Source organism: Nelumbo nucifera, chromosome 1, assembly GCF_055504915.1.
Source record: "Nelumbo nucifera cultivar China Antique chromosome 1, China Antique-T2T, whole genome shotgun sequence".
NCBI lineage: Eukaryota > Viridiplantae > Streptophyta > Magnoliopsida > Proteales > Nelumbonaceae > Nelumbo > Nelumbo nucifera.
The window spans coordinates 106,393,291-106,410,165 of NC_142649.1; the positions used below are offsets into that span (position 1 = coordinate 106,393,291).

Sequence of the window (16,875 nt, forward strand, 5' to 3'; positions counted from 1 at the left end):
TTTTATCACAGGGATGAACTTAGAACCGAAACTGACCCAAACCGACCCAACCTGACTCAAACCGACCAGGTCGGTTTTTCTTAATACTGGGTCGGTTTCGGTTTCTATGTCAGGTAACCCGACCAAGTCGGGTCGGTTGGAAAAATTACAGTAAACTGACCCAACCCGACCCATGAACAACCCTACTATTCAGCTCAACTCGGCTTGAACCCACCCCTAATAACATTTTCTTTTCATAAAAAAAAAATCACTTAAAAACAAAATAAATAACAAACTACAAGGAAACAAATGAGGACACGGACAACGAACTTACTTGGGGATGGCAATTTCTACCATACCCTGTGGGTACCCACCCTTATCCTCCCTGACAGGGTGGATATTTTTGCTTGAAGGATGGGTTTTGGGGTGGGATGGGTTTTAGGATTCTACAACCTATACAGGTACGTGTACGGTACGGTATTAGGCTAAACCCAACCCTCCCCGACCCGCATATTGTTGGAAAGCATATAAACTTTATGTACAAGTATTGAAATTAATAATATTTTGAATTTTATATGAAAGATAATTGATTAATTAAAATATGTGTTTTCTACAGGTCTAAATCAAATAATTGGAAATTTTGTTATTTATTTGTGTTATTTTACTTATTTATTGCTTATATATGACAAGAAATAATAGGAAATTAGATATGGGTTCTAAATCAAACCCACCCCTACCCTTGAATGCAAGGAGGATAGGGTCGGAAAGGGTTTTGCATTTTCTTGTACGGATAAGGTTTGCATTCTCAAAATCCAATCCGCTACTGGTTTTGGGGCAGATACGAATTGAGGGAACGGGATCTGCTCCTCACACATGGGCGCCTCACAAGCACATCCACCTTGCATTGGGAACATTTCCCTTGAATAATAACTTACAAGTATAGAAGATGTTCCCAATGCATTGTAGGATGTGCATGTGAGGCCGGTTTGAGGCACCATGTGTGAGGTTGGTTGGAAAAACTGTAGTAAAACGACCCAACCCAACCTGTGAACAGCCCTAATGAGTACCTAAGACCTTGCATCGGCACTGGCTCTGAGCTCAATATGAGGTCCTCCTACCTTGGCAAAGGAGGGTTTGTCAAAGAAAGAAGAATGAAGAATGGGACCGGACGGTGGTAGTGTGTCGGCGCATGTTTATAACAAAGGCAATCAATCATAGGGGTCTCAAGAGCATGCTGATATAGGCTGGCTACAAAAGGCTATGCCGATCGTTCTCTAACGAGAAAGGTTTAGCTGAATGCTTTAGCTGTTCGGCAGGCTGTGGAACCAATGATAAGGGGTTTGTATGTTTGCTCTGAAATCTGGCATTAAACTCTGAATGGAGAGAATGTTGTTCTCAATTCTAAATTTAGAAAATTATCAAATATCCATTTTGATCATATATGAAAGTTTTTATTTATCTTTGGGGGTATCATTGAAAAACAAAAAGTTGTATGATTGCACTTTAAGAAATAAGAAATAAAAAAACAACAGGCCTTTAGGATCATTGAAGTTTAATTTGCAGCTGTACCATCAAGTATAAATTTCGTCAATTAATCTATCCAATTGGAGAAAAGATGATCCCCTGGCTTTGCAGCAGCTTCTGCTCTCTTCTTCCACTCCATGGTCTTGCTCCTCAACATTTTCCCCCTCTCCCCTTCCATCAACTCCCTCACAAACTCCTCCACTTGCTCTCTCTTGACGTCGGTGCTGATCTCCATACCGATCCCCCATTTGGTGCGTGCATACAGGCAGTTAGTCTGCTGGTCGGCGAAGAAAGGCCAACAGATCATGGGAACTCCCTCACATATACTTTCCAGTGTGGAATTCCATCCACAGTGCGTTAAAAAGCCACCAACCGAAGGATGACCCAAGACTTGCTCTTGTGGGCACCAATCCACAAGCAAACCTCTCCCTCTGATTACCTCAACGAAGTCATTTGACTTGATTTCTGATCCACCATCCACAAGATCAGGTCGAATCACCCATAAGAAAGGATACCCGGTATTAGCAAGCCCCCAAGCAAACTCCCTCAGCTGTTGAGGTGTCATAGTGACTAGGCTCCCAAAGTTCACGTACACAACTGATTTGGGCTTCCATTTCTCTAATCATTCCAGGCATCCCATCTCCTCTTTCCACAGATTTGATTCAATCGACTTCAATTTTGCATCGGATATTTGCTGCCGGCAGAGCATTGATAATGGACCAATGGTGTAAAGCTGGGGAAACTTGGATCTAATGACGTCTATGACCTCTTGCTCTAGATCATCAAATGTGTTGAGAATAAGCCCTCTATCTTTCCTAGCATTAGTCACTTGTTCGAAATTGTAGTTGAACATGGTGTCATAGCGATCCGTTGTCCTAAGGAACGTAGGTAGATCCCTTAGTCGAATTCCACTCATAGCAGGTATAAAATCGATGGGAGTGTCCAGGTACCCATTACTTAAGCAACTCTCATCTACAATAAGAGCATAAATATAATTAACTCCGTGAAAGGTGAAACTTTTTTAATTCATATCCATGATTGAAATGAAAAGGATCAAGGACTAGAAAAAAAGTATGCTGTATATATACCTTTCAGTGGGAAGTAGCCTCTTTCCATGAGCTGTTCATAATATAAGTAACACAAGAAACCACATGCGCTTGGTGTAAAGAAGACTAACTCAGGAATGCCCAAGTCTTGAGCAACCTGTAAAGTGAAGCTCATGACCCCATCTGATATGATACAGGTGACAGGAGGCATATCTGGTGAGCTATTGAGCATCCTTACTAGATTGTGGAATGGAACTACACAATTCCTTGGCATCGATCTACATAGTGCCGGAAGATCTAGTATGCCTCGCTTGTTGTCCGGTGGCAATCCGTCAGGGATGCTCTCGAATCTGAAGTCGTTCAATCCTTTGACAGATTCTGGGCCTCTCGAACTCACCAGGCGCTGATAGTTGAACTCCGTGTGGACAAAGGTGATATGGAAGCCTCTAAAATGGAGGAGTTTTGCCAGTTTGAGCATAGGGTTTATGTGGCCTTGAGCCGGCAACGGAACACAAACAGCATGGGGCTTGACCTTTACCGGCTTCATTAGGCACTTGTAAATGGAAGTGGCCGGACGGGGCCGGGACACTTATTTGCTTGTGAAGATTCACTTGGGCCGTTGAATTCAAGCTTTGATTTCTGTCCGTGGCAAAAAGATATATATAACCACGGCTATAATGTATCTGCGGGTATAAGTTACAAAGGTAGAAGTTGAGCTAGCTAGGGACAATTTGTCCATGGTTAAAAGTTATTCTGCCCATGGCTAAAAGATATTTATAGCCACGGTTATAATATATCCGTGGCTATAAGTTATAAAAGCAAAAGTTGATCTTTAGCCACGGACACTTGTGCGTGGTTAAAAGTTATTCTGTCATTGGCTAAAGAGCTATTTATCACTATCGCCACGGATAACTATAATTCCATGGCTATAATTATGAAGTTAATCATCTTTGGCTACAATCGTTTTATTCCTAGCTCATAAATAATAATCATATAATATTCATTTAAAATATTTATTATTTATTAATTACTTTTTTATAGTAAATCAATAATTAAGAATTTATTAAAGTAAATGAAAATAATTAACAAATTATTAGCTCATTACTATTGCATAACAATCATAATTAATGATTTCTATTTAATAATAATTAAACTAGAAAATAAATTATTAATAATTTCACAAGTACATTAATAAAAAGAAAATAATTTCTAAAATATAAATAAATAAGTATTAATTATTATTTGATTAATTAAAACTAATCATCAAAAATTAATTTAATTATTTAAGTAAATTAATAATTAATATAAAATGATAAAGTAAATATGAAAACCACTAATAGTAAATTAATTAATTACCTATAAGCATCATCTAACTTGGTAAAACTTTACCAGGATAGAATTAAAATGACAATTTGAAAAATATAGGCATGCAAAAGCCATAGAAAAGAAACAATATCATGTGATAATAAAAGAATATTTTGGTTTGTTTTCTGGACTGTGATAGAGGTTGTTTAGAGAAAAGATGATAAGATTTTGCCTTTCGGTTCTACGGGTATTAGTATGGGATCTGTGAGATCAATGTTGGACTTTTGGAATTTTCTATGGATTATCACCATCCTAATGTATTCTTTTTCCTAATGAATTTTATCTTATTCTTCAACAAAAAAAAATCAGATCCTAATGGCCCCTTGGCAAATAAGGTAACAAATGTGCCAACCTGTTAACCATCACCTAACTTGGTAAAAATTTACCAAGATGGAGTTAAAATGACAATTTTTAATATAAAGACATCCGAAAGCCATTGAAAATAACCAATATCATTTGACATTAAAATAATACCTTGGTTTGTGTTATCGGACTGTGATCGAGGTTGTTTGGATAAAAGATTATCAGATTTTGCCATTCGGTTCTAGGGATATTAGTATGGGACTAGTGGGATGATTGTGGGCCTCTTGGGTTTATTTTCTCTTTGGGTGATGCTTTATCACCTTCCTAAGGTATTATTTTTTTAAATGAATTTTATCTTATTTTTCAAAAAAAAAAAAAAGATATCTTAATGGCCCATTGGCAGAGACGGGGCCAAATGTGCCAAACTGGTAAGCATCATCAAACTTGGTAAACTTTACTAGGATAGAATTAAAATGACAATTTGAAATATAAAGGCTTGCAAAAGTCATAGAAAAGAAGCAATATCTTGTGACAATAAATAAATATTTTGGTTTGTTTTTTGGACTGTGATAGAGGTTGTTTAGAGAAAAGATGATAAGATTTTGTCATTCGGTTTTACGGGTATTAGTATGGGATCTGTGAGATCAAAGTTGGGCTTTTAGAATTCTTTATGGATTATCACAATCCTAATGAATTTTATCTTATGCTTCAACAAAACAGAAAAACAAATCTTAATGGCCCTTTGGCAAATAAGGTGCCAAATGTGCCAACCTGTTAACATTCACCTAACTTGGTAAAAATTTACGAAGATGGAGTTAAAATGATAATTTTTAATATAAAGACATCCGAAAGCTTTTGGAAACATACAATATCTTTTGACAATAAAATAATACATTGGTTTGTATTATCGGACTGTGATGGAGGTTGTTTGGAGAAAAGATAAGCAGATTTTGCCATTCGGTTCTAAGGGTATTAGTATGGGACCAATGGGATGATTGTGGGGCTCTTAGGTTTATTTCCTCTTTGGGTGATGCTTTATCACTTTCCTACGGTATTCTTTTTTCAAATAATTTTGTTTTATTTTTCAAAAAAAACATATGTTAATGGCCCATTGGCAGAGATGGGGCCAAATGTGCCAACCTGGTAAGCATCATCTAACTTGATAAAACTTTACCAGGATAGAATTAAAATGACAATTTGAAATACAAAGGCATGCAAAAGCCATAGAAAAGAAGCAATATCTTGTGACAATAAAGAAATATTTCGGTTTGTTTTTTGGATTGTGATAGAGGTTGTTTAGAGAAAAGATGATAAGATTTTGTCATTCGATTGTACAGGTATTAGTATTGGATCTGTGAGATCAAAGTTGGGCTTTTGGAATTCTTTATGGATTATCACCATCCTAATGTATTATTTTTCTTAATGAATTTTATCTTATTCTTCAACAAAAAAAAATAAATCTTAATGGTCCCTTGGAAAATAAGGTGCCAAATGTGCCAACCTGGTAACCATCACCTAACTTGGTAAAAATTTACCAAGATGGAGTTAAAATGACAAATTTTAATATAAAGACATCTGAAAACCTTTGGAAACAAACAATATCTTTTGATAATAAAATAATACCTTTGTTTGTATTATCGGACTGTGATGGAGGTTGTTTGGAGAAAAGATTATCAGATTTTTCCATTTGGTTCTAGGGGTATTAGTATGGGACCAGTGGAATGATTGTGGGGCTCTTGGGTTTATTTCCTCTTTGGGTGATGCTTTATCACCTTCCTAAGGTATTCTTTTTTCAAATGAATTTTGTTTTATTTTTCAAAAAAAAAACATATCTTAATGGCCCATTGGCAAAGACGGGGCCAAATGTGCCAACTTGGTAAGCATCATCTAACTTGGTAAAACTTTACCATGATAGAATTAAAATGACAATTTGAAATACAAAGGCATGTAAAAGCCATAGAAAAAAAGCAATATCATTTGACAATAAAGGAATATCTTGGTTTGTTTTTTGGACTGTGATAGATGTTGTTTGGAGAAAAGATACGACTTTATTAACTCCAAAATTTGTATTAGCTATAGATAATCATTGTTTTGCATGGTCCTATTTATCTGATCCCACATGAGTCTAAGCACAACGAGGAATTTTTGGAAGCATATAATTGATGCTTACCAGATTTTGGTGGATGATTCATTTTGGTTGACCACCAATTTGAGAAGATTTTGTGTAATTCTAGGTTTGTTGTGTCCTCCAGGTTGATGGTTCTAAAAGTTGATTGACTTTTAAGGGATCAACCTCCATTTACTAGCATGAACCCTTAAAATTCTTTGTGTCTTCCAGGTTTGTTGTGTCCTCCAGATTGGGGGAAAAAACAGTTTTGGAGGAAAACAAAACCGATCAAGTGACCAGTTCCCGGTTCTTCCAGTCCGACTATCCGATTCGGTTTGGTTTTGAAAACAGTTGTTCAAAATGAATCATTCTTGTAGTTGGTTAATTTGATCAATTGGATTGATTTTTTGTGTAAATTAAAATTCTTCAATGTATAGAATTATATATTATAAACTGAACACTTTTGGATCAGTGTAAATAGAACCATGGATGATGCTTTACCATCTAAAGGTTTCAAAAATAGTTGAACTAGGACAAAATACAAGGAACATAGTTCAATAAGTAAATAGAAGGAATTATCCTAAACTTCTTATGGAACAAATTAACATCACAACCACTGTAAATGGAGCTCAATTCTACAATTGCAGATATGATTTCTGCTCTAACCTCAACTGGGTGAATTCATGAATATAAATAAATTTCTCAACGATCTCTTTACCGATGATTCAGTTCTCAATTAAACAAATAATCAAGTTAAAAGCTATCTGTGGTTATAAATATTGAGGAACCAAATACCTCAGCTTCAGGAGACATAGTAGTTTTGTCTTGGGCGTAATCGACGATTGCCAAAGACCCTTTTTTCATTCCCTGACCATCCGAAAGATTGGCATGTTGTGGAGGTGGAACCTGCTGCAACGGTGAGGGTGGAAGTGATGTTTGGGGCTGCTGCGGCGTCCATGTTGCAGCCCTATCGCTTTGGGGGGTCGAATTATCGTTGGGAAGGGAAGCTTCATACTGAGGAGTAGCAGCGGCTTCAGGGGCAAATGCAGAAACAACCGTGTCTTCTTTGTTTTCTACATCTTCTCCTTCTTCTTCTTCGTTGAGATCCTCCATGTCCTCATCTCCGTCATTGTACATGGACAATAGAGCGATACCTTTGGACGCCTTCTTCTTGGAAGCCATGGAAACTAGGGTTTTGTTCCTCAAAAACTTAATTTAATGGAGAAAGAAGGAAACTTTGGAGTTGTCCTCTGCTAATGCTTGTCTGAGATTAAAGATGGAAAGGAGTGCCACTAGGGAGATTGAGGGGGAGAGGGGGAGGAGAAAATGAGGGTGAGAAAGAGGTGCGACGTTGGGGAGGAGAACTTGTAGTTGTAGTTGCAGAAGCAGTCGAAGAGAAGAGAGTTGAAAGTGTGAGAGAACGAAAGTTGCAGTTGGAGAAGCAGTTGAAGAGAAGAGAGTTGAGAGTGTGAGAGAACGAAAGAGAGAATAGGGAGGGCGGGAGAAAACAATGGTCGTGGGCCCTAACAGGGTCATTTTAGTCTTTGCAATTTAAGGGTAAATTTCAAAATAAAATTTTAAATAAATGTTATTGTAACATGTAATCCGAATTGGATTGCCACCTCACAAGAAAAGCATAGGTAGAAGTGTGATGCTTACATGGCGTGGGAATCGGTCTTATAATTTCAAAAATTGAATTTGAGAGCCATTGTAAATTCTGTATGAGCTGGCCTGGTGTTCAGATTTCTGCAATGGGCCTGCTCGTACTTTTCCCTTGATATATTGGTGGGTCATCAATATAATATATATTGGATGATATGGCCTGATACATTGCAAAATTTTAATAAACAATTTAAAAAATGGCATTTGGACAGTAATCAAACCTAGAAGATCCGAAGGAATTCCAAAGTTTTCTCTCTCTTCCCTTTTGCTTTGAACTAAAAAAGCCTGTTTGGATCAAAGGATCAGGGTGTCATCCAACGGCAAATCAAATATTATTAAATTTTTGAAAGCATGACATCATCATTTTCGATTAAATTTTCAACATAAACTGGGGAAGTTAAAGCAAATGTTAGAAAAGATAGTGGAGATTAAAGCAATTTGCTCAAAAAATAAAAAATAAGGGCTTGGGGACTTTCTCTTTAAAAAGGTTAACAACGTAATATCTTCTTGTGCGATAAAACTATTTCTCTTTTTCAAAAAAAAAAAAAAAAATTAATGACTAGTCCTCCCAAATTTTAAACCATCTCAAGTCGTCCATGTCCTTTCTTTAATTTTACTATATTGGCCAAAGTATTGCTGCCTCTCCATGCCCAAACCAAAGCTTATATTGTATAGCATCCTTTAATCCATGCATCACTAACGTCCATGCAATGGCCTTTCTTGGTAAGGATGACTAACAATGGGTCCACATAGATGAGATGCGTGGTGGATATTGTCCGGGTTTACTAGTGGAAGATGGTCATAACAATCTATGAAGATGACACCTATGGCAGCGATTCAGGAATGGTCGTTCTTCTCTCCAATGCCCTCCAAGCAGTAGGCTCGGAGATTGAATATCGAATGGCTCTCCCACGTTACCAGTGTCCTTGATTCCGTTAACTCTTCTGTCATCTTCTCCAGGTAAGGAGTTTTGGGAATCAAGACCCATTTCTCAGACAGTAGCCCGTCGTTCAAAGAATTTTACAGTGAATTCAAAAAAAAATTTCCGTTAACTCTCCGAGCACACGATACCATCTCTACAGTAACACAGGCAATGATGGAGAAATCAACTTGTAATAGTTGTACTTCAAGAGTGTTATTAGAGAAAATCCTATCAACCGATTTCAATGGTTTAAGTGGAGAAATTCGATTCACAGATGGAGAATTATCAATCTTGCCAATTTTTCAAATAGTAAATGTGTTTGGAAAGAGTTACAAAGAGCTCGACTTCTGGTCGTCTAACATTGGTTTCTTTGAGAACCTCGGAGAGAAAAGTGGTGGTGGTCGTACTCTTAGAACCATGGAAGGCTTGATTTGTCCTGTAAATTGGCCAGGAGGACTACAACGAGCTCCACTAGGTTGGGGATTTCCTTCTAACGGTGAACTGATGAGAATCACTATGATGAACTTGTTGAACAGGTTTATTACCAGGTGATGAATCCATCTCTGAAAATAATGTTATATAAGTTCGTGCATTGATATCTTCCTATTGCAAGAGGAAGAAGATGAACAGTATTTTTATCCTTAATTGATATTACTTTTAAAAAGTTGTCATTATGAGATATAATCCTTTTTTTTTCTTTTTATTTTTATGTGCCTTTCGAGGACTATACAATGGGATAACCCATCCCCCTATAAGTCATAATCCCCTTTTTCCAATCTAGGTGGATGGATCCCAAATCTTCACCACAACCATACCTTATCAACTCATTCACCAGTTGACACCTTCAATCAAATAAAGTGTTGTCTACTATTCAAATAAATATCTTTTACAATTTCCTTTGGACATTTAGTACAAGTTCATCCCACATTCAGCTTTTCTTTCTTTTCAAAGAGATGTGGCCTTATCATTCACAATGAAAAAGTAGTACCTAATTTATAAAAGGAGTGAAAGATTTTATTTATATAATTTTTATTTTTTGATGGCCAGCAAAAAAGGGTGTTTGACTATGATGTTAAGACAAGAAAAACCATGATAGTGGAAAAACCAATAGCCAATCAACCAATATCATAAAAGTGGTGCCAATGAATCTTTATCAAAACTCACAGGGTTCTGATATGTTAAAATTAAGGATGATCATTGGTCGGGCCAGGCGGGGACTGATTCCAAGCCTAACTCTCTTATATAAAATTTTAGGCTAATTTATTTAAATCATTCCTACTGTTTAGCTAATTGATGAAGTATATCCACCTCTATTGTTTCTGACAATTGATTAGTCTACGCCTGTTATTAGCATCTTTAATATTTTGTCAAAATTTGTACAAATGTGACACCACGTGATTGTTTACTTTTTTTTAAAACTCAATATTACCCTCGTCCCTTTTGTCTTGACACAACGGCAAAACACCAAAACCCATTCGTCCTTTGACCTCTATCTCTTCCATCTATATTTTTCTCTCTTCCTCCTCATTCTTCTTCCACCTTCGGTGAATAAGGTGAAGAGAACTTTGATGGCCTCCACTAAGTAGTGAAGAGAACTTTCTAGTGAGAAATAGTTAGAATACATTTACTCGGCATAGTTTAACGTCTTCTTCGTTTTCTACGGCCGTTAGGCGTGTCCTGTCTTCTTCATCGAACATCAGTTCTCCTCCGGTACTTTCAGAGATGAGAGAACACATTCTAAGACATTAACGAGAAATTTCAATTGAATGATTTTGAAATGAATACACAAATAAATAGACAAAAAACTAAAAACATATTGATCTTTGCTTGCCTAAAAATACCTTAAGGACAACGTTCAGGGGCTTTCTTCTTTGATTGATGATTTTGTACGTTTCGGTATCTGTTTATATTTTCTCACTCATTTCCAGCAAAGCCATTATTAATTTCAAACCCAAATCTCTGGCCCTCGCCATCTATAAGTCCGCTTTTCTTTATCTCACATATAATCAAGGCGGTTTTCATTCTCTCTGATTCTTGGAGAAGAGTTGGTTCAAGCTACTACTTTCATATTGCTCTGCTAAATTCGTGGTAGATCTATTATTTCCTTTATATGGGTTTTGGAATATCCAATCCATAATTTTTGTGATCAGAAAATCATTTCTGAGTTCGAAGCTTGTTGGACGATCTCAGAGAGATGCCAGTGGTTGGAGGAGTAGGGTTTTCAGACTAGCTGGAATACCGGAAGTAAGGAACTTCCGACGTTGTTGGTATTTGCAGATCAGCTGAAAAATGCCTCACATGCATCCAACGCTCTTGGCCTGGTGGTTTTCTGGCGTGGTTTCTCGACAGGATGAAGATGAAGAAAGAACGCTTTCTCGTCTCTTCATCGAAGGTTTTGGGGAAACTTTGGTGATCTTCTGCCGCAGGCCTTGATTCATATCTCTGTTGACTCCAAGAATAGAATATGGATGTGTGAGGTTTGTGAACAAACTTCGACAATCGTCACCTACGAAGCCGATGTGGCTTCTCTCCATCGTGTTTATGAAGATTTGGGCATGTTTGGACTACAAATTCAAGGTCTGGATAGTAATGCCACTTGCTTCAAGAGTGGTCAAATTTGAGAACATGGGTAAGAATTTACGGAGGAGATACTGTGTCGAAGGGTTAAAGAAGATGAACAGTATCATTTCAACTAGATGCAGTGAGGAAGAGAGAGAAGGAGAGAGAATGACATAAATGCAAAACAGACATTTTCATCCCTTCCATTACGATTTAATGATGATAATTGTCTGAAACAGTTGGGATAAGATAAGACAATATTAAACAGTAGAGATATAATTAGTCAATTAGTTAAATCAAAAGGTAGTTTAAGAAATTTATTCTAAAATTTTTCTTATATAATGTTTGATATTATATAGCAAGTAAAAGACATAAAGTAGATTTTTTACCTTTTCTTTTCATGTGCAAGACCAAAAATATAAAAAAAAAAAAAGACAAATTAAAAAGTGTGGAGTAACTTTTGCAACCTATCGGAGGAGTGGCAATACTACCCCCTTATTGACAAATAAAAAGAGAAAAACAAAAGCCGTTATTGGCATGCAACTTTATGAGTTAATGACCCCAGCCGTTATTGACAAGGTATGACTCCGACACTAAAATGCTTTTTCAATTGGCTGAGAAATCAATACAATCACCATCTCACACCCACCCCTGGCATTATAATTGGTTGGATTATAATAAATATCCAGACTCTTTTTTATTTCTTAGTAAGGAAATATATTCATTAATTGTGAAAATTATGATCTACCCGACTACGTTACAAATTTCTACTTATTTGTTTTTTAATTTATTTTCTTAAGATCCTATTCATCATATATATATATACCCTTTTTATTGTGTCAGATTCTCCTAATTGTAATAAATTTGGAAGGTGAAGGAATTAATAATCTGACCCTCATTCATTAAGCCATCAAGAACAACAAGAGTAACCAATTGGACACCCAATACTAGACTCAGACCTTAAAGAATTTCACACAACCAATTAAGGGTGTAAAAGATCGAATTTATTAGGCAATATCCGAATTCGAATGTGATTAAGAAATTCGATATCCGACGGATATTGAAATTTGATATTTGAATTCAAACTCAATTAAATATTTGAATATTCAATTCGATTTGAATTTGACTAATTAATTATTTTAGGTAATTAATAAATATATACAATAAATATTTTATTTATATAAAGTATATAAATATATAAATTATTTATATAATTTAATTATTATATATATAAATTATATAAAATATTTAAAAATTTTATATATTATATATAAGAATTAAATAATCGATTGAATTCAGATATTTATCAAATCGAATCAGGTCATATTCGAATTCAGCCGATTAGATATTCAAATTGTCCGAATTCGATTCAATTATGTTGAATCTCGAATTCGAAATCGGATTTTCAAATACCATTGACACCCCTACAACCAATTAGAAGGGACTCTAAGCAACACTAATCTTAGAGACTTTTCGCGGCCAAATAATGGTCCATTTCATTACAAGACCTACCCAATTGTAACTAAGGGTGCTCTGTGGTGCACTTTTTGGAATCAAATTGGTAGTATCAGTTTTTGGAAAACTGGTAATCGGAACTGAACCGAAGCCAGTCAGTTAATCGGTTTTTGGAAAACTGGTTGACTGGTTTGGTTAACTGTTGGTTCGGTTCGTCGATTTTTCAGTTTTTTAGTTATAGCAATATAAATTATAAAAATATATAATAAAAAATTATAAATATATATAAAATATTATATTAGTTAACCAAAACCAAGCCGATATCTTCAGTTTTTTAAAAACATCGAACCAAAACCAAATCGACCGATTCGGTTAACCAATTTTTTTATTTGATTTAGATTAATTTTTTCGGATGATTTGATTTTTTGATTTTTTGCTCACCCCTACTTATAACAAAACTGAATAAATAAGTCTTCATTAATACATCTTATATTTTGTAGCAAAAATAAAGTCTTTTGGACGTACGCTACAATAGAGAACACACAGTACAGTAAACAATCACTCCTCTAAAACAAAATTCACACATTTACCAAACTGCCTAAAAAGCAGGCACCGCTAATTAACGCCACACACAGCATGAAAAAGAAGAGGGAGCTAGCCGGCCGCCAGCTACCATCCACACTCATCAAAAACAGACCAATTCGCCTCTTCCAATTTGTGAAGAAACAGAAATTAACAAGGGGCAAAAGCAAATTGTTAGCCTGGCAGTGAGACAGTAGTGATTAGAACCAAGTTGGAAGAGGGTGAGCAATTGATGAAAACTATATATAAGGATCCAATAATGAAAGCTAGCAATATTATTGTGAATTGGGTAATGTTATTTGGAACCTGACGTGGGATGGATATTCCCCAAAGTTGAGCCCACACAATGTTAACATGTCAAGATGTTAACATGCCATACCTTCATTAAGAGGGTCCGGATGTAGTAGGCACATTAGGTAAGTACAATATGTGAGCGCATAATAGCTGTGTGATACATGTCCTTGTTAATGTGTGTTTTATTTAAATGTTTTTGTTCTGTTAGACAGAAATTATCCATTATTTTATTATTTTTGTCAAAATAATTAAAAATAAAAAAAAATGTAAATGAATTCCAACTCCCAACATGTTTAGATTTTTTATTGTTTTTATTTTTAATTATTTTGACAAAAATAATAAAATAATGGATAATTTTTGTCGAACAAAAACGTTTGAATGAAAGACGCATTAACTGAGACATGTGCCACACAGCTATTACATACTCACTCGTTATGCTTACCTAATGTGCCTACTACATCTGGACCCTCATTAAAATGCCAGGCCAAGGACCGCCAGCTATAATAATTCCACCGTCCGGTAGTTGTAAAATTTTGAATTGTGGAAATTCCTACGTCACCCCAACCATTATCACCTGACTCGTTTGTATATCAATTGGTTTGTTTTAATATTTATGCAGAATCAAATCCCAGAAGCAGTACTTTGAGAACAAGTTATTAATGATGCATAAAACCGAATACCAAAAAATGAATAATATGCAATTTAATTGGTCTCTAAGAAGGGGAGGGACCCATTAATTGATCCATGGAAGCGCATTGACTAACACAAATATCTGGTATATATATGATAATGGGACGCCAATCCATTATTATAGGTCAGGCAGACCAATATCACAATTGCATCATCACCGCCATTTCATTTAATCCATCAGCTACTACTCTCCCGCACGTACCATTCATTCGTATCCCACTTTTTTTTATTATTAGTTGAGTTTTTTCTCTTTCTTTCTGTGTTCTCTGAGTCTTCACGAGTACAAAACCAGCACTATGTATATGTATGGATCTTTAGGTTATCATGTATAATTAGCGAGATTGATTGTTACGTTGTTCAAGCGTGCTAGGAAAACAGTTAATTAAAAGATTTATCAGGAAGGCTTTCCTAATAAAAACATAAGAGATTTAACATTCATGATTTTGGTAAGTTCTGCCTACCTACCTACATTTATTAGTACATGTGAAATTTGAATTTCTCAATTCTACAAACTTATCCATCATTAAAAATAATAAAAAAATCAACAAACTTATAGTCTTTGTGCATGCACCAACTAGTTTTTATATTTATAATATATAATAAATAATATTAAAAATCAACAAACTTAATAATATATAATATATTATATAATTTTAAAATTAGTAGTGAAAAAAGAATTATACTTATTATAATATATAGAATATTATATAATAATATATTATAAATAATATAAATTAATAAAATATAAAATATCTGTCCAGATCGGACTTTGGGTTTTATATATATAAGGTTGGGTTCAAGCTCAACATATAGGCCCAATGGTCCAGTTGAGCTTGGGCTTGGGCTTGGTCATTTTCTGTTTATAAAGAGGCAAAGCCTAATCCAAATCTGGCCCGGCCCATGACAGGTCTAATCACCTACAAACCAAGCATTGCCTAAATGAGAAAAGAAATGCAAAATGTCCTCTTGCACATTAGAAATTAGTTTTATCAGATGACTTTTCATACCCAAACAAAAAATAAAAAATTCTATCATCTAAGGAAATGTTCGAAAATATGGTTGGTTTTTTTTCTTTTTTGAAAAGAAAAACAACTGATAACAATATAGTTTTGCTGATGTATTGGTTGTCTTTTTCAAAAACGAAAGTAAATTTAGCAATTTATTTAATCTTCAATAATTCTTAGTATCATATATACATCAATTGTTTAATACACTAGACTTCATCTTTTTAGGGAAAATCTATAATAAGGAAAAGATATGATATGGAAAGAGTTTTGATAAATGGCACCCGATTCGCTATTATGTTTATGATTTTAATCTATTGGCCAGTTGTTTTTTCAATATCATATCTTTTCCATATCATAGTTGAACCCTTTTAACATATGGAAATGCAAGTTCACATCTGCACCCCACAGAACATCTCCACCTTGTATTGGGAACATCTCCCGATAATATCTTATTATCTCCCATACTTATTATCAGTAGATATTTCCAATACAAGGTAGGGATATGCTGTGGGGCATGGTGGGGCTCCCCCTTATAGGGCGCAGATGTGAACTCATGAAGTGATTCCCGACACCTAGTTCTAGTGAGATATATATTTTTTTAGTTCCATTTTCTTTGCCGACCCATAAATATAGTTAGGACTTAGGACAACACAAGGTTTGAATGATGGCGATGACTTCTAAAAAAATTGATTCTTTATTTAAGTGGGTTTCATTGTTGTCGTTGGGTTTCATTTTAGCTCAGTGAACCAAAAGTATAAAATGTAAATGGATCGAGATTTTTACTGAGATCTTTTGTTTTTTTGTCATACTATAGCTTGTGAAGTAACAATACTTCATAGGACGAGAACTAATCGAATAAAATGTATTTGCATATTTACTTAAAGCATAAAGGGAGATTTGCACAGAGAACAGAAGTAGGGGTGTCAACAGAACGTTTTTGGGTTGGATTCTGTCCAAATCAAAATCTATTTGGATGGATTGGACGGACCAATAAAACATATTGAATTTGGATGGACTGGACAGACCAATATGACATATTGGATAGGACCTGGTCCATACATAATGAATTTATATTGAATTGAGCCAATATCTGATCTATTGATAGAAGATAAAAAACATAGGTGTCAATGGATCAGGTTTGAGTTGAAACTAATCTAAATTAACAGATATTTGAACAGATTAAAGTCTCTGAACCGGTGCAAAATGGTCTAAAATATTCATTGGACTAGATTGGATAAGGTCCATTTGTAATGGACTCACATTGGACTGGACCGGATTAATTGGACCAAATCCAATCCAATTGACACCCCTTGGACAAAAGTACACGAAAATTTTATTTTTAGAAAACATAGGGAATATTTCAATGATAATTCACTCAAA

The 16,875-nt window shown here is 35.2% G+C and overlaps 1 pseudogene across 1 annotated transcript; it reads right to left on the reverse strand.

Annotated features, from left to right (window-relative positions):
- Positions 1 to 1,385: 1,385 nt before the first annotated feature.
- Positions 1,386 to 3,182, reverse strand: LOC104591002 (7-deoxyloganetin glucosyltransferase-like; annotated as a pseudogene). Its single transcript, XR_016081309.1, has 2 exons — positions 2,592 to 3,182; positions 1,386 to 2,475 (listed from the first exon to the last, which is right to left on the reverse strand). The product of XR_016081309.1 is annotated as a 7-deoxyloganetin glucosyltransferase-like (transcript).
- Positions 3,183 to 16,875: the final 13,693 nt, after the last annotated feature.